Source organism: Juglans microcarpa x Juglans regia, chromosome 3S (genome assembly GCF_004785595.1).
Source record: "Juglans microcarpa x Juglans regia isolate MS1-56 chromosome 3S, Jm3101_v1.0, whole genome shotgun sequence".
Lineage (NCBI taxonomy): Eukaryota > Viridiplantae > Streptophyta > Magnoliopsida > Fagales > Juglandaceae > Juglans > Juglans microcarpa x Juglans regia.
Genome location: NC_054599.1, coordinates 17,742,274 through 17,761,466, shown reverse-complemented (window position 1 = coordinate 17,761,466; position 19,193 = coordinate 17,742,274).

Here is a 19,193-nt window from a genome sequence, read left to right as displayed (position 1 = left end):
CCAACCCTACTCTCTCCCCAACTTCAGCTTTCGCCTCCATTCTCTATCCCATTTTTCACATTTTCTAGTCATTATTAGCAAGATTTGTTGATGTCTACCCATCTCTGACCTACACACCCATCTATTGGAGTTAGTAATCATTTGCAAGATTCAACCTAAGCATCTCCTACGCACCCATTGGGCATAATTAGGGCTGTAAGGTTGTCGGTCTGGATTAGAAAAAATCGACTAGACCGAACGGTTTGGTCCAGTCCAGACCAAAGCTGAGCTGGTCAATCTCAGTCCATGAAATTACAGAATTTTGGCTATTTTCGGCCCGGTTTTGGGGTGGGGGTTTTCCCACCCTGGACTAGACTAGTCAAGCCAAATAGGAAAATAAGTTAATAATTTAATATATTATTTTTATATAGTAATTATATAAGTTAATGATGTTATTTTATCTAATTTATTATCATTGACCATATAAAATATTATATGGTCTGACCACATCAGACCACATTTTTTTTTATCTTTCCTTTTAACCATCTCCTTCCTTTTGATGTGCTTTTTTCTTTATTTTTCTTGGTTTTTAGGTATATTGGAACTCAAATCTAGGGCCATTCACTTCTCATGTGCCTCCATGGTAGCCTCTTAACTTTCAAATTCACCACTTCCACAAGCCAGATCTCTCTGTTAACTGGTGCCTGATCGCCACATACCGTCATGCACAGCCACTGCATAATCTTTACAGTCCCTTTTTGTCAAGAGTTTCATTCTCCTCTTTAGCATTCATTTTGTGAAAAGATACGGTCATGTACTCTCTCATCTATGGATGCAGGGGTGAAGATTTTCATCCACCATCTCAATACGAACGGTTCCAATGCACTTCATAGCATTGTTGGATCCTCCTTAAGTCGAAAAAAATTATCTTTAATCTATCTTTTCTAGACCAAAAGTTAAAACATATGGAACAAGAACCAATTGTTTTCTAATTTTAATAATTTAATCTTGCCTGTTAGAAAAATATATTTTTTGGTAAGATTTGCAACTTCCATGATCCACAATTCGCTAAAATTTCCCTTTTTCGACTGATAGTTCTATGGAAGACTAATAACCCTTTTTCATATCGATATAGCAAGAAAACCAAAATTTATGATCAATAGAACCCATACATAATTATGTTCTTAATCACTTCTATGTCTGCCAAGATTCTTGACAAAATATCTAAAATATAAGGTTTTTAACCATTTAGTTGATATGATTAGTAGGAATTAGTTAGTGTGAAATCATCATTTATTCTAAAAGTTTAAGTAGATGGAAAGAGATAGGTTTAATTATTTGTATTATATTGTTACCACTTCCCCTCACTTGTAAGTCAAACTCTCCCTTAATGAGTGAGCTCAACACGTAGAATATTTAATTAAATATGGTAGAGTGTATAGTCAAGATTTAAACTTAGAACCTCTACTCTGATACCATGTAAAATCACTACTTATCTTAAAAATTTAAGATAATATAAAAAAATATAGATTTAATTATTTATATTATATTTTTAACATGTGTAAACTTTTCCGCATGCAATGATAATTGACCAAGAAATTTGTACCATCCTCGCCAACTTTTTCAAAGCAAAACTTAAAATAAAAGGCAGCCGAGCACAAAAAAGCCCACATCATCCTTTATTTGACCTTGAAAACATAGGGCTAAGACCAAGTTTCAATCTGAAACTATCACAATATTTTTCCACCTAAAGGACATTAAAAAAACAAACTAAGCTTGCCCTTTTATCATTTCTAGTAAAAGAAGACACTTGTGCTAACAAACAAAGGGGGCCTAAATAATTTTTGGTTTCAAGGTGTATTTTCCAGAAAAAATGGAAAAATGGTAATTTGTATATTTTCAATTTAGAGTAATGTTTCTCACCATTCCTTTTACTATCATCCTCCTACCAACTCATGATACGGACATATAATATTTAATGATTAAAGACTATTTGTATGTTCCACTTGTGGACTAGTCATTTAATGTCATATTAAGAGATATTGAGAGTATTAAAGCTTGTGCACCTGCCTCAGAGGATAGCACCTCACTAGAACCTTCCAGAACAAATTCCAAACAGAATGCAAGCATCAATTTGAGTCGGTGGTATCCTCTATTACCACTCGACCAAATCCCTTCTCCACTTCGCAGGTTTACATTTTCCTTGTAAATCATGAGTCGCGCCTTAATCACCAAACACAGTCCCTTCTCTCCGCTGCTTCTTTCTCTACTAATTCCACCACTACACATTCAACAAACCAAATTTCTTCCGCTCCACCTAACCGAGGCCGTGGTCTTGGCTTTCGAGGAGGTTGGGAGTGGTCACTCTTTCAATCCATCTTCTCCTAATTTCTTTCCTCCTCAACAGACAAATCGTCCTACATGTCAGCTTTTTCATCACGTTGGTCACACTGTCATCTCTTGTTATCATCGTTTTGATCATGCATATCAGTCCCCTCCCCCCTCCCTCATCCTTCATTGCTAATTTTATAAATTTTCCGAATCCCTCAACTTCTTCTAATAGTTGGTTTCCAGATAGAGATGCCTCCACTCACTTCACATCTGACTTTTCTAAGCTCAATCTGGATTCCATTCCCTATCAGGGACCTGATCAAGTAATCATTCGTGATGTCTCTTTTCTGGCTATTCAGAACTCTAGATCTGGCTAACTCCCGACACCTTTTGGCAATTTTCTTCTTCGTCAATTACTTCATATTCCATTAATTTCTAGAAATTTATTATCAGTCCGTCAATTTGTTTAGACAATTCTATTTTCTTTGAATTTAACTCATATGGTTTCTTTGTGAAGGATTTACATTCCCAAGAGATACTTCTTCAGGGGCCCATTAAGAATGGCCTGTATGTTCTTTCGGATGATGAGGCCGTCTATCTTCCTTCTTAGCAAACTTTCATTGGCGAATGAACTTCACCACATATCTGGCATTCCTGACTTGGTTATCCCTCTTCATGTATCACCTCTTTCACCATACGACATTACAACCTTCCTGTCACTTCCATATGTACCTAGTCTCCTTGCTTGGCATGTCTCCAAGCTAAATCACACGCTCTACCTTATCCACCCTCACATTCTCATTCTACATTTCCTTTTCAATTATTATTTTTAGATGTCTAAGGACCTGAGCCTGTGTTGTCCTCTAGTGGTTTTCGATTTTATCTTTCTATTGTTGATGATTTTACCAAATACATTTGGCTCTTTCCGTTACATGCGAAATCTGATGTCTCTACAATTTTTTTTATCTTTTATTAAATATGTGAGCAATACCTTTTCTAAAAATATAATTAACATACAATCTGATTGGGGTGGCGAGTTCCACCCCTTTCATTTCATCCTGCAAAATCTTGAAATTTCTCACAGAATTAGATGTTCATATTCTCATGCACAAAATGGCAGTATTGAAAGACGTCATTGCCATATTGTTGAAATTGGGCTTTCTCTTCTAACCCAGTCTTCAATGCCTACCAAATATTGGGTTGACGCCTTCCAAACTGCAGTTTTTCTTATTAATTGAATGTTCACTCCTATTCTTCATCACATTTCTCTTTTTCAAGCTCTTTTTAATTCTCTCCCTAATTATACATTTTTACGTGTTTTTGGTTCGACCTGTTAGCCCAATCTTCGTCCTTTTAATCGTCATAAATTAGATATAAGATCTCAACTTTGTGTATTTTTAGGATACACCTCTAATAAAAAAGGATATAATTGTTTGCATATTCTTTTCGGAAAAATTTACATTTCGCGTGATGTATGCTTTGATGAAAACTTTTTTCCCTTTGCCTCTTTTACTGACTATTCCCATCAGGCCTCCTCTCCTTCGATCTCTCACCATTAATCGATTTTATCTCTTTCTCTTCTACTACGGGCCACTCCTAATTCCTCACCCAACCCCATGGCCCCGTCCAGCCCATACACTAATCCTTCACCATCTGCCTCAGAAGAGTCCACTCCTTCACAAACTCAAGTCCATGAGCCTCTTCCTCCTAACCTTACCCACACGATAATCTCTCCCGAAAGTTCCCCTTCTAGTTCCTCTACTGCACCGTCAACGTAGCCTCATATAACTCCTCTGCTTCACGCTGCCTCTTCAACTCCTTTCCTTCCTTCTTCCTCCAGTAATCATCACATGATTACCTAGTCTAAAGCCCAAATTATTCAACCCCTACGATGCCACAATGAGACCATTCCTTGGCCACCATCAAAACAATCTGCATCTCTAATCGAAGCCTCCCCCATCCCTGATGAACCAAACTCATACACGAAGACTTCCAAATTCATTGTCTAGCGTGCTGCCATGGCTAGTGAGTTTGAAGCTCTCCTCAAAAATAAAACTTGGACTCTCATCCCTTCTCATCCGAATCAAAATCTCTTAGGTTCTAAATGGGTCCTTAAGACCAAACGGCTTGCCGATGGAACCATTGAGCGACGCAAGGCTTGCTTTGTCCTAAAAGGATTTCATCAACAAGCCGGGCTTGACTACTCGGAGACGTTCAACCCTGTAGTCAAGCAGATTAGCTTGCGCCAGTTGATTTCCATTGTAGTGACTAGACGGTGGCCCCTTCATCAGCTAGAAATACAGAATGTCTTCTTGCACGGGGACTCGGAGAAGGATGTCCACATGCAACAACCAATTGGGTTTGTTAATTCTGATTTCCCTCATTACGTTTGTAAATTGAAAAAATCTATTTATGGTTTGAAACAAGCCCCTAGGGCTTGGTTTTCAAAGCTTAGTTCGAAACTCGCAGATCTTGGTTTTCTTCCTTCACTTTCTGATTCTTCACTATTTATATTTACCTCTGCTACTGCTTCCATTTATGTGTTAATTTACTTAGATGATATCATTTAGTTGATATGATTAGTAGGAATTAGTTAGTGTGAAATCATCATTTATCTTAAAAGTTTAAGCTGATGGAAAGAGATATGTTTAATTATTTGTATTATATTATTAACATTCCCCCTCACTTGTCAGACTCTCCTTTAATGAGTGAACTCAACACGTAGAATATTTAATTAAATAGGGTAGAGTGTATAATCAGGATTTGAACTTAGAACCTTTACTTTGATACTATTTAAAATCACTACTTATCCTAAAAATTTAAGTTAATATAAAAAATATATAGATTTAATTATTTATATTATATTTTTAACAGTCACGTGTCAACTTTTGCGCATGCAATGATGATTGCCCAAGAAATTTGTACCATCCTCGCCAACTTTTTCAACGCAAAACTTAAATTAAAAGGCAACCGAACACAAAAAAAGCTCACATCATCCTTTATTTGACCTTGAAAAAATAGGGCTAAGACCAAGTTTCAATTTGAAACTATCACAACATTTCTCCACCTAAATGACATTAACAAAATAAACTAGGCTAGCCCTTTTGTCATTTCTAGTAAAAAGAAGACACTTGTGCTAACAAACAAATGGGGCCTAAATAATTTTTGGTTTCAATGTGTATTTTCCAGGAAAAAATGAAAAATGGCAATTTATATATTTTCAATTTAGAATAATGTTTCTCACCATTTCTTTTACTATTATCCTCTTACCAACTCATGATGCAGACCAATAATTTTTAATTATTAAAGACTATTTGTATGTTCCATTTGTGGACTAGTCATTTAATACTATATTAAGAGATACTGAGAGTATTAGAGTCTGTGCACTAGCACCTCACCAAAACCTTCCAGAACAAATTCCCAACTAAATGCAAGCATCAATTTTGACTAATAGGATTACTTCAGCATATTCTAGAGAATGTTTTGATATTCTATAAATACTTAATAGTTCTCAAAGCTAAGGCATTGAATATGGTGTCTGAAATACGTTTCTGTGTACATTCTCATTTGATGAATTCTAGTTGATGGATTTTATAGAATATGTTGTGTGCACTACCTTTTATTCTCTGTTTTAGTTTACTTTAACATGGTATCAGCATCCGGATAGGACTTACGTCCACCTTTTCTTCTCCGATCCATCATGGCACCACCCAAACACACTTCTCCTAATTCTTCTATCGCTAATTCTGCAGCTCAACTCAACACCATTAAACTCTCCACCGACAATTATCTTCTTTGGCAAGATCAAATTCTTTCATTCCTTAAAGGAAATCAACTTTTTGGGTATGTTGATGGAACCATACCCATGCCTCCCACCACCATCAATGATGCCCCCAACCCATAATATACTTCTCGAAACCTTCAAGATCAATTAATCATGTCAACTATTAACTCCTCTTTCACCGATATAGTGCTCTCCCATGTCTTGGATTGCTCTACTTCTCGTCAAATATGGCAAACTCTCCATGGCCTTTATTCTACACAGTCCATAGCTCACCTTATGCACACAAAATTTCAGCTGGCAACACTCAAAAAAGGATCCGACTCTATTTTTGTGTATTTTCACAAGGCTAAGGCTCTGTCGGCTTCTCTCAATGTCGCAGGCCATCCCCTTCCCGAATCAAAATTCCTCATCTATCTTTCGACTGGCTTAGGGACAGATTTTGAGTCGGTGGTATCCTCTATTACCACTCGACCAAATTCCCTCTCCACTTTATAGGTTTAGAGTTTCCTTGTAAATCTTGAGTCGCGCCTTAATCACCAAACACAGTCCCTTCTCTCTGCTACTTCTTTCTTTGCTAATTCCACCACTACACATTCAACAAACCAAATTTCTTCTGCTCCACCTAACCGAGGTCGTGGTCATGGCTTTCGACGAGGTCGGGGTGGTCGCTCCTTCAATCCATCTTCTCCTAATTTCTTTCCTCCTTCACAGACAAATCATCCTACATGTCAGCTTTGTCACCGCGTTGGTCACAATGTCGCCTCTTGTTATCATCGTTTTGATCATGCATATCAGTCCCCCCTCCCTCATCCTTCACTGCTAATTTTATAAATTTTTCAAATCCCTCTACTTCTTCTAATAGTTGGTTTCTAGATACAGCTACTTCCACTCACTTAACGTCTGACTTTTCTAAGCTCAATCTAGATTCCATTCCTTGTCAGGGACCTGATCAAGTAAACATTGGTATGACTCTTCTCTGGCTATTCAAAACTCTGGATCTGGCTTACTCCCGACACCTTCTGGCAATTTTCTTCTTCGCCAATTACTTCATGTTCCATTAATTTTTAGAAATTTATTATCAACCCGTCAATTTTGTTTAAACAATTTTGTTTTCTTTTAATTTAACTCATTTGGTTTTTTTGTGAAAGATTTACATTCCCAGGAGGTACTTCTTCAGGGCCCCGTTAAGAATGGCATGTATGTTCTTCCGGATGATGAGGTCGTCTCTCTTCCTTCTCAACATGCTTTCATTGGCAAACGAACTTCACCACATAACTGGCATTCCCAACTTGGTCACCCCTCTTCACAAATCACCTCTTTCACCATACGACATTACAACCTTCCTATCACCTCCACCTCTACCCAATCTCCTTGCTCGGCATGTCTCCAAGCTAAATCACATGCTCTACCTCATCCACCCTCACCTTCTCATTGTACATTTCCTTTTTAGTTATTATTTTTAGATGTCTAGGGACCTGCGCCTGTGCCGTCCTCTAATGATTTTCGATTTTATCTTTCTATTGTTGATGATTTTACCAAATACATTTGGCTCTTTCGGTTACATGCAAAATCTGATGTCTCTACAATTTTCTTATCTTTTATTAAATATGTGAGCAATACCTTTTCTAAAAATATAATTAACATACAATCTGATTGGGGTGGCGAGTTCCGCCCCTTTCATGTCATCTTGCAAAATCTTGGAATTTCTCACAAAATTACATGTCCATATTCTCATGCACAAAATGGCATTATTGAAAGACGTCATCGCCATATTATGAAACTGGGCTTACTCTTCTAACCCAGTCTTAATCGAATGCCCACTCTCATTCTTCATCACATTTCTCCTTTTCAAGCTCTTTTTAATTCTCACCTTGATTATACATTTTTACGTGTTATTTGTTCGGCCTGTTGGCCATTTTGTCCTTTTAAATGTCACAAATTAGATATATGATCTCAACTTTGTGTATTTTTAGGATACACCTCTAATCACAAAGGATATAATTGTTTGCATATTCCCTTCGGCAAAATTTACATTTCACGTGATGTACACTTTGATGAAAACTTTTTTCCCTTTGCCTCTTCTATTGACTATTCCCATCAAGCATCCTCTCCTTCGAATTCCTCACCTCACCCCACGGCCCAGTCCAACCCATACACTAATCCTTCACCATCTGCCTCAAAAGAGTCCACTCCCTCACAAACTCAAGCCCATGTGTCTCTTTCTCCTAACCCTACCAACACAATAATCTCTCACGAAAGTTCCCCTTCTAGTTCCTCTATTGCGCCGTCAACCTCGCCTCCTGTAACTCCTCTGCTTCACCCTGCCTTTTCAACTCCCTTTCTTCCTTCTTCTTCCAATAATCATCACATGATTACTTTGTCTAAAGCCCAAGTTATTCGACCCCTACGGCGCCACGATGGGACCATTCCTTGGCCACCATCGAAACACTCTGCATCTCTAACCGAAGCCTCCCCCATCCCTGATGAACCAAGCTCATACACGGAGGCTTCCAAATTCACTATCTAACATGCTGCCATGGCTAATGAGTTTGAAGCTCTCCCAGAAATAAAATTTGGATCCTCATCCCTTCTCATCCAAATCAAAATCTCCTAGGTTCTAAGTAGGTCCTTAAGACCAAACGGTTTGCCGATGGAACCATTGAACGATGCAAGGCTCGCCTTGTCGGCAAAAGGGTTTTATCAACAAGCCGGGCTTGACTACTCGGAGATGTTCAGCCCTGTAGTCAAGCTGGTTACCGTGCACCTATTGATTTCCATTGCAGTGACCAGACTGTGGCCCCTTCATCAGCTAGACATACAGAATGCCTTCTTATACGGGAACTTGGAGGAGGATGTCTACATTCAACAACCAACTAGGTTTGTTAATTCTGATTTCCCTCATTACGTTTGTAAATTGAAAAAATCTGTTTATGGTTTGAAACAAGCCCCTAGGGGCTTGGTTTTCAAAGCTTAGTTTGAAACTCACAAATCTTGGTTTTCATCCTTCACTTTTTTATTCTTCACTATTTATATTTACCTCTGTTACTACTTCCATTTATGTGTTAATTTACGTAGATGATATTATTGTTACTGCCTCAGATTCGTCTCTTATTTCTAACTTTATCTCCTCTCTGTCCATATTTTTCCCTGTAAAAGATATTGGCTTTCTTCATTTTTTCTGGGTATTCACGTCTGTCGAACAACTACGGGTCTCTTTCTCTCACAATCTCGCTATATTTCTGATCGATTAACTCTGACTAATATGCATGAGTCAAAACCAATGTCCATGCCAATGTCATCCTCGTTTAAACTTTCTGCCCTTAAAGGATCCTCTTTTGAAGATCCTCAACTTTACAAAAGTGTTGTTGGCAGTCTACAATATTTGTCATTCACCTGTCCTGACATTTCATTTGCTGTTAATAAAGTCTATCAGTACATGCACTCTCCCCGTAATTCTCTTTGGCAAGCTATCAAATGCATACTGCGTTATCTTCGCCTCACCACCTCCTTTGGCCTCTTTTTCTCATTTACTTCTACCTTTAAACTTACTGCCTTCTCATATGCTAATTGGGCTGGTTGTCTGGATGATCAGAAGTCGACAGGTGGTTTTTGTGTTTATTTTGGGTCTCATTTAGTGTCATTTCCAAGAAACAACCAACTATAGCCTGATCCTCCACTGAAGCTAAATATAAATCCATTGCCAACATTACTTGTGAACTTTTGTGGATACAATCTTTGTTAAAAGAATTAGGGATTTTTATCTCTGATGCCCCAAACTTGTTATGTGATAATATTGGTGCGACTTATCTTTCGATTAATCCTGTCTTACACTCAAGAACTAAGCATGTGGATCTCAATTATCATTTTGTACGGGACTGTGTCGCTAACCAAACTCTCATTGTCTCTTTTGTTCCAAGTAAAGAACAGATTGCAGATATTCTCACTAAGCCACTCTCTTCAGCACGTTTTGCTCTCTTACGTTCAAGCCTCACTATTATTCTTGTGCTGCTTGAATCGCGAGGGGATATTAGAGCCTATGCACCTACCTCAGAGGATAGCACCTCACCAGAACCTTCCAGAACAAATTCCCAACAGAATACAAGCATCAATTCTGACCAATAGGATTACTTCAGCATATTCTAGAGAATGTTTTGATATTCTATAAATACTGAATAGTACTCAGAGCTAAGGCATTGAATATGGTTGTAAAGTCTGAAATATGTTTCTTTGTACCTTCTCATTTGATGAATTCTAGTTGATAGATTTTATAGAATACGTTGTGTGCACTACCTTTTATTCTCTGTTTTAGTTTGCTTTAACAGAGAGCATGACCGAAAAAATGATGATAAATATAATTTTTACTCAATTTAGGGGTTGTGGTGGCCAATGGTACCTAATATGAGTGTGGGGGCAAAGAAAAGAAAAAGACATAGCAAAGTAGATTTAAGTCTTGAAAGAAGTTTTCATCATCAAATGAGGGCCGTAGGTTTGATTAGACATGAACCATCGTGTACATAAGCCTAAACACAAGTTGGTGTTTCAACTACGCACGCGTCGTTTGACAGTGACCCAACGAACTAGCCTGTAAAAACAAGGGATATTCCAAGCTACTGTTGCGTGCCGGAATTCGTGATCCTTCACCGATTGGTTCACGTGGATACAACCCTAAATGTATATATAGGACAGTCCAACTTGTAACATACAACACTATTCGACAAGCCCATTTATAAGTGCACGTCAAGACCATCAATGCATGTTCTTATCTTCTTCCTTTTAAAGATTAAAAACAAAAAATAAAAAATAAAATCTATTATTAAAAAGTGAGTTTTTTTCTTATAAATTTAAAATTTATTTATTTTTTAAAAGGAATATAACAAATCATTTTTTAAATATTTATATTTTGAATTATTTATGACTTGCGGAGTATTGCAACAAACGATGTGTTTACCAAATAGCAAAATTTGTCAAATTATATATAGTATGAAATTCAGGAGCAAGTGAAATTTTGGGTAAGACACGAAATCGTATATAGTAAAAAGTCTATGGATTTAGATTTGGTTGAATAGACGTTATATACAGATGCACAGACTTGTTATAGAAACGTTTAAACTACCAAGAGGTAGGACCTAATTAAAACAAGTGGGGGGGCAAGAGAGAGCCTTTAGGTTAAGTTGCATATCAATTTCGAGAGTGAAGAGGACTGCATGTGATCATATTATGGTAGGCTCTCCTACTTGCTTGTTTGTATCCATCTTCTTACGTTTATATGTCCAATCGAAAAGGACGAACATGACATCTACTCTTTTAAGTTTTCCAAACAAGTCAATATTGGCAACAATTTCTTTGTCTCGTTGAATTTATCATTTATTTCAAAATTTTAAATTTATAAAAAAGATAGATTTAATTATTTTATATTATATTTTTAAAAACATGACGATATTTTTTATCTCTTAAAATGTAATTACTTATCTTGGCGAAAAAACGACGGTTGATTTATTGGTAAAGACTATCACTCCTCTCTCTTAAGGGATGTATTGGCATCAAGTCTCCATATCCCAAATTGTTTTACAAAAAGAAAATGTTTACTCAAATATTATCGTCATCTTGCATGCATGCCATCCAAATATCACTTTTTCTTCCTTTTGCTTTAAAAATGGCCTTATTTTTTAAAATCTAGAGTCCTTGTCACAAGTTGCATATATGCATGTAAGATTAAACATGAATTTGAGCCTATTTATCTCCAAGATAATTGATATGATCCACTTCCTCAACGATCACTCTTTGTAGAACTATTGAGTTCTTAATTAATTGTTAAGTATGAATTAGCTATGTATTTTAATAAATTCTTAACATGACTTTCTCACTCTCTCAATAACTAATTAAGTTCAATACGTAAAATATTTAATTAAATCGATAGAGTGTAGACTCAAAATTTAAACTTAAAATCTTTTTTTTAATACTGCGCCGTTTGGATTCACAATCCACCTCAATTCATCTCATCTCATCATTACAACTTTTTCAAATTTTTATACAAAATATAACAAATAATTCAACTTTTGTTCTATCTATTCACAAATCATCTCAACTCATCTTAACTCATTTCTGAATCTAAATCATTTCAAATTATATTAAAAGATTAAAATGGAGTAAGTAAATTTTATTATTTCGATTATATTTTTAACATTTATAAATAATATTTGAAGATGGAGTCTCCATGTAAGTTGTTAGACTCTTCAGGTGGGAAAGCGTGGAAAAGAATGAAGAAAATAAGAACAAAGAAAATTGAAAATTGAAATAGCAGCGTAACATTGATTCACATTTGAAGGCAAGAAGGCAGAAAAGCAACCTAGATTCTGTTGACTCTAGAACCAGATTGTTCAATCCACGTGCGGATGGAAAGAAGAAAAAGAAACTTATACGGCTACCGCAAATCCTTTTTTGAAATTTCTGGATGTCACGTCACATTCGTCGTACGAAAATAGTCGATATTTTTTTTCTTTATTATACGTACGTGCCAATGTTCCAAGATGTTAACATTGCTTGAGACAGTCGTCTATATGGTCCACCTCTTCAATTATATCATGTACTAAGAGTATGCATATAATTCAAAAAGTTATTTATTATACAATTTTTTATTATTAAAAAATTATTTATTATTTAGTAACTATATGTTTAAACCACTTTTAAATATATTATGTTTATTTAAAAACAAGTTAAAAAGTACTTTATGAGATAGAAATGACGATTATTTAAATTTTTAAAGATTATGGTTATATCATTAAAAGTTTAAAAATTGTAATTATCTAAAAGTTTTATAAGTATTTTTATTTATTGATATTTTTTTAAAATTCAAATTATGTTCCGCATCAACATAATATTTTTCTTCATACGTAATTTTTAGCTTACTTGAGATCATATATGTTTTAACATGTAATATGTAAACAATTTAATCTTTCCATTAAAAAAATTTTAATATTATTTAAATATTTTTTAAGACTGTTATCACAATCTCACTGCCAGCCGAAAGGGAGATTGCAAAAGCAAGTAGAACAGAAACATTAATAAAAGCCTTGATCAGAGATAAGTCGGAGTTCAATATGCATTTTTTTTATATTTTTAAATAATAAAAAATTATTTTAATAATATAACCAAACTTATACATGATCTACGGTAAGATACTAAGATACATCTAAACTAATTCAGTTAAAATATCTAACATGTCATCTTTAGCTAAAATATAGTTAGAAAAACACACAATTCAATGTCAATCTTCTTAGAATCTTAATATGCATCTAATCTATAACTCAAACTCGATTTGGAGAAGTGCTTATATATAGCTTCTAGCCATCTAGATCTCTTATATTATATTATCAACGGATAAGATGCTATTATGATTATGTAAAGATACCGCGGAAAGCCACCTCCAATTGCTATCTCATGCCTTTTTTGCTCCCTCCTACCTTTTATCATGCATTCTTGCTCATGCTGATCAAGCTACCTAATCAGCCGACGACTCGTTGCTTGGTTTTGTGCCGTGGATTTGAGAACTTGATTGAGGGGAATATTTAGCCGACCACCTTCGTCTTTTATTATTGTTTATTTTTTGGGATGTGGGCCTAACTCCAACAAACAATAAAATATTTTTTTTAATATGTAATGATTTATATAAGTTTTTTATATTTATTTTTTTATAAAAAAATAAGACCCTTTCCTAAAAGAGTATAAAAAAAATTATTTCCTTTAGTGAGATGTACTTTTTTATAAAGGACATGCGTAAAGATTTGCAACACTTTTAAGCTTATACCTAATATTATATATTCTTTTCTTGATAGGTAAAATTAAAACATGGGATAAATATACTTTCAATTAGTTTAGATTTCTCATTTTTCAATTTTCTGGCTTTATTATTTTATTTTCTCAACTTTTATTCTTAAAATTAAATTATTTGTTTTTTACTTTTTTTTTTTTATTATTTAGATTTCCCTTAAGCTTGGAGATCCAAAATCGGAAAAATAATCAAACCCAAGAATTAAGTTAATAAAATTAAAAAATTGAAAGAGTACTGAAAGGATAAATTACATGCATGTAAAAAATTGAGTACTTAAGCCAATTAGTACTCTTAACTTCACATTTAAAAAAAAAAAAAAAGAGAACCTCTATATAACATTGTTACCCCTCACTTATGATGGAAGAAAACCTTCTAACAAAACAACCAATCCTACCAATAAAGAAATAAAACTATCCCCCACCAAATAAACTATACACTTTTAGAAATTTTATGAATATAAGATGTGCCCATTTTGTCCAGTCTATACAATCCTCTAGTCACCTGAGAAAGCTGAGAAGTGTTCGTGTAAACTATATTATTTCCCATCACACCCTTCCTGGCCAAGGAGTCCGCCACTTGATTCCCTTCCCTGAAAAAATGTCTAATAGTGAAATCAAATCCTTCACATGATCAGATCAACGAGTTCTAATATTATCGCGCAGTGATCATAAATTGGCTTTGTATTATTATTCGACGAAATATTCCTTATTTTTTTGTCAATCTATTTATCACTCTATTTATTATATTGATAATAGACTGATATTTATATAAAATGAATATTGAAATTCTCGTCTCTAAAAGAAAAAAGAAGTAGAAAATTCTGGGTCAAGAGTCTGTAGTACTACAGACTAGAAAATTCGTCTGCATGTCGCTGCAACATATTTTCCCACGAACCCAATTTGTGACATAAATCAAGTATTTCCCACTATGGTTTGTCATGAAAAAGATTTTTGTGGCAAAAACACTCTATTGTTGTAGTGAGTACTGATCTACAAAAGAAATCTCCACAGTGCACGTATCATGCACATACAGCAAATTGTCTTGTCCCTATCGCGAATTATGTGCCATTATTTGCAGTTGGGGGGTCTCTCTCACAAATATTGGAAAGCCAGCTTCCAGGATTTCAGCAGTATCATACTATTTATATACAAATCTAACAGAAGTCTAATTCAGACATGCATAAGGCCACGTTTTTGCATGGTCGATCAAGATAACACATACAGATCTAAAGGTGCGAAATATGGAGAATGATAAATTTACAACTAGTTTACATGAACTAGTTTATCACTCTACTTAAAAGTGAATGGTAGTTATGTAAAATTGAAATTATCTTTTAATGAAGTGTCACATAAGTTATATTAGTTGATTTAAAATGAGTTGTAAACTAGTTGTAAAATAGTTGTAGGTGTATCATTACCCGCGATACATACATACATACATATATATATATATATATATATATATATATATATATTAGGTTATTATAATTTTAAGAGAAATGTTTTACCACAAAGACAACCTACAAACTGAGGCTTCATATTAAACGTTAGTGTGATTGTAAAACACTTTTATTCATGTAATGTAGATCTAACATATCATATGAAGCCATATATATCAATTTGTAGACTTATTTTTGTAATATTTAATAATGGGACATACCTATCGTTACTTCAAATATGATGACCAGGAAGATTAATTAAGAGAAAAGTCTTGTGATATTGTAAGCCAAAATATATTTAGTCCACAAAAAAATTACAAAAAACTATTTTATAAATTGATATTGTTTGATGTGATATATATATGTCAAGTTGTAAAACTCTTTTTATTATAAGACAAATTTAGCGTATTACATCAAAACACTTCAGTTGACTATAAAATGAAGTTTTTGTTTGATGTGATATATATGTCAATTGTAAAACTCTTTTTATTATAAGACAAATTTAGCGTATTACATCAAAACACTTCAGTTGACTATAAAATGAAGTTTTTGTAATTTGTAATTGTCTATGTTTATACTAAGTTTTCATCACGGAATGGTGCCCTTCCCATTTGCTATATATAGCTGAGTTATCGCCAAGGAAGGCACTAATTGATCAAATGCAACCCCTAATTAAGCAACAAACAATATTATGTATCAAAATTTAGCAATGGATGAGTGAGCAGTCTCTTGAGAATTGACACTTACATATACATTAAGGTGAGAAAAAGAGATTAATACGTATCAAATACGAGAGTTAGGTTCGGTTTGATAGATATAACTCGTGTAATTGTAAGCTTCATTAAGATACGTGACAGGTAGGGATCATTCATGCTCAGAAATTAAGTGAGAGAGACTTGAATTCCAATGTCAATGCAACTAACATAATGAACCGCGATTAAAAGTTAATTGATCTAAGCAAATAGCAAAGATCAGAATAATGTATGAAAAAGTTGATGTGACCTAGGAGTTTTAATAGTGGAAATGATCAAAAGCGTAGAATTATGTTAAGACAAAATATAAATGGTTAAATTTACATCTTTTTATAAGTTTAAGCCTAAATTTTTGAGATAAATAGTGATTTCACATAGTATCAGAGTATAATTCATATCTTGAGTTAGAATCATAACTTTACACACTCTACCTCACTTAACTAATTATTCCACATGTTGTGCCTACTTGTTAAGCATAAGTCTAGTCCAAACGTGATGATCAAGAGTGTTAAGACAAAATATAAATGATTAAATCTACACATTCCCATTAATTTAAGTTTTTGAGACAAATAGTTATTTCACATATATTAGTGTAAAATTCAAGTCCTGAATGCGAATCATGATTCTACACTTTACCCCTATTTATATTTCACATATTGTGCCCACTTATTGAGATGAATTATATAGTCCACATCATGTGGAGGAGGAGTGTTAAGACAAAATATAAACGATTAAATCCAACTCTTTCTATTAACTTAAACTTTTCAAACAAGTGATAATTTAATAAACTAAAAAATTTTGATCTTCTGATTTCAAGGTCATATGCATGTTCTACATTTCTCCACACTATGGAGAGGACTTTTGTTTTATTTTTGGGTCGATTCATATACAAGTCGATTGTTGGTAAAATATATAGTTTTTAATAAAACTGACTCGCTTATTAATTGTATTAGATTAGATCTATTTGTCTTAACTTGAATTTTATTATATTTAATTTTTTGTTGAATTTGTATCAAATTTACAAATCAAATCAAAGATTGGTTTACAATATTGTAATTGAAGAATTTTTTCTTGTTTAGGGAGGTATATTTTTTCGGGGATTCACATGTACGGAACTTGTTATGCCGATCGAATATTTCAAGCAAAACAACATGAGATGTAAGTTCCTAGACTTGAAGTCTACTCTTTTGTTTCTTTCCCTACTTCTCACATGATGTTTCTTCTAGTACGGGTACACTCCCAGCTTCATGTGTAGCTTCACATAAAAAGGACAAAGACTATTATTTTGTCAAGACTACTTCCCAACCAGCATGGATTAAAATCACCACAGTTTAGCCCGCCGAGTTTGCTAGATTCCATATATAGATATTACATACAGGAAAATGATACTCCTACCGATAGTGTACTGATAACGTATAATACTAATCGGTACCTTTTCGATACCGATCTTCGATGCATGTAGCACTATCCTTAAATATGTGTGTATAATGTTAAAATATACGAAATAGATGGGTACATGGGTTAAAACCTCAATGCCAAAATATTACTCTAATATTTGAGAAATGATTTTTACAATCGACATAAAATGTGTAAATTCAGTATACTCTCTTTAAAAAAATAATAAAAAAATAAGAATTTATTGTAAAAGATTAACTTTTTTTAAAAAAGAATGAATGAGATTTGCACATTCTAAAATAGTATCTAATATTAATCTTCATTCACAGCAATAGAATAAAGGTATATGCATTTTTAACGTTTTTCTTTTATCTTTGCTTCCAACTTAAAAAAAAAAAAAACTATTGATTTGTTTTAATATTGTCGGTAATTATGTTTTACTCCAACCATGTAAAAACACGGCGGGAATTTTACAACGTCATTATCATATTGCATTGGTGTGATGTACGTGCATGACGTTGTAGCCAATTCCAATATAATTATATTTATTCCCCTCGTGTGATTCATAAATAAATTTGAAAATAGTTGTCGCGATTAAAAACAAGATCCAGCCACCCACCCACCGTCTGTACGTTGAATTTATATCAAACAATTCTCAGTTTAAAAATGAACGAAATTATTCAGGCGCCGACCACAGAATGATACTTGGTGAGATTCCATGATTAAGAGACGAGGAAACGAGAATAATATGCAGGTTGTCTCTTTTTATAAAATGATACCTACAGTTTTAACAATAAATAAGTTCACGTATTTTTTAAAAATAAATGGATAAATATAAAATTTATATAAAAATTAATTTTTAATAATGAACTCTATTTTTTTAAAATAATATACGAGTCTTACACAACTTGAAACTGTATCTAGCATTACTTAATTTCTTTATAGTATATAGTCCAAGGCTCTCCAACATCCAAATATATATATATATATATATATATATGCTTATGGGCATTGATAGCATATCAGATGTATGGTCATATAAGTTTATCTAAGTCCACTTCTTTTTCAAAAGCCATAGTTTGACAATTAATCATCCTGATATATATATATATATTCTTAATCTTTGAATTGCTTTTTCTTTATAATAATTATAAAGTTTCCAACTTTATGAATCGACAACCTTCGTATAAAGGGCATGCTATCTTTCTTGTTTTTCCTTTTATTTTTTTGGGATAAAATGGATGATTTGTCTTTGTTTCTGGCAGTCTTTATTTTGGCCGCAGTAATACAACTAAAGTCTTTTTGAGGCATTTAGTTCGTCCTGGTGCTAGAAGTTTCTTTGAGAAAACTGATTGGTGGATTCTCATATTGCGCTGTTTTTAATTGATGTGTATTGAAGAAAGAGCAATATTCAAGTGACGCGAGCACATTACTATTATATTTTGAGAAGTGCTACAGTCATAAAAAAAAATTATATAAAAGTAATCATATAAATTGATATGATTTCATGTGATCCATCAGATCTGTTTTACAATAAAAATAATTTTACAATTTGACAAATCATATCAATTCACACGAATTTATGAGATTACTTTTATGTAATCACTTTGTAATTAAAGTATTTCTCTTATATTTTTTTTATTTGTAACACAGTTTAAGTGGCTTCACATCTTAACCATTTAAAAG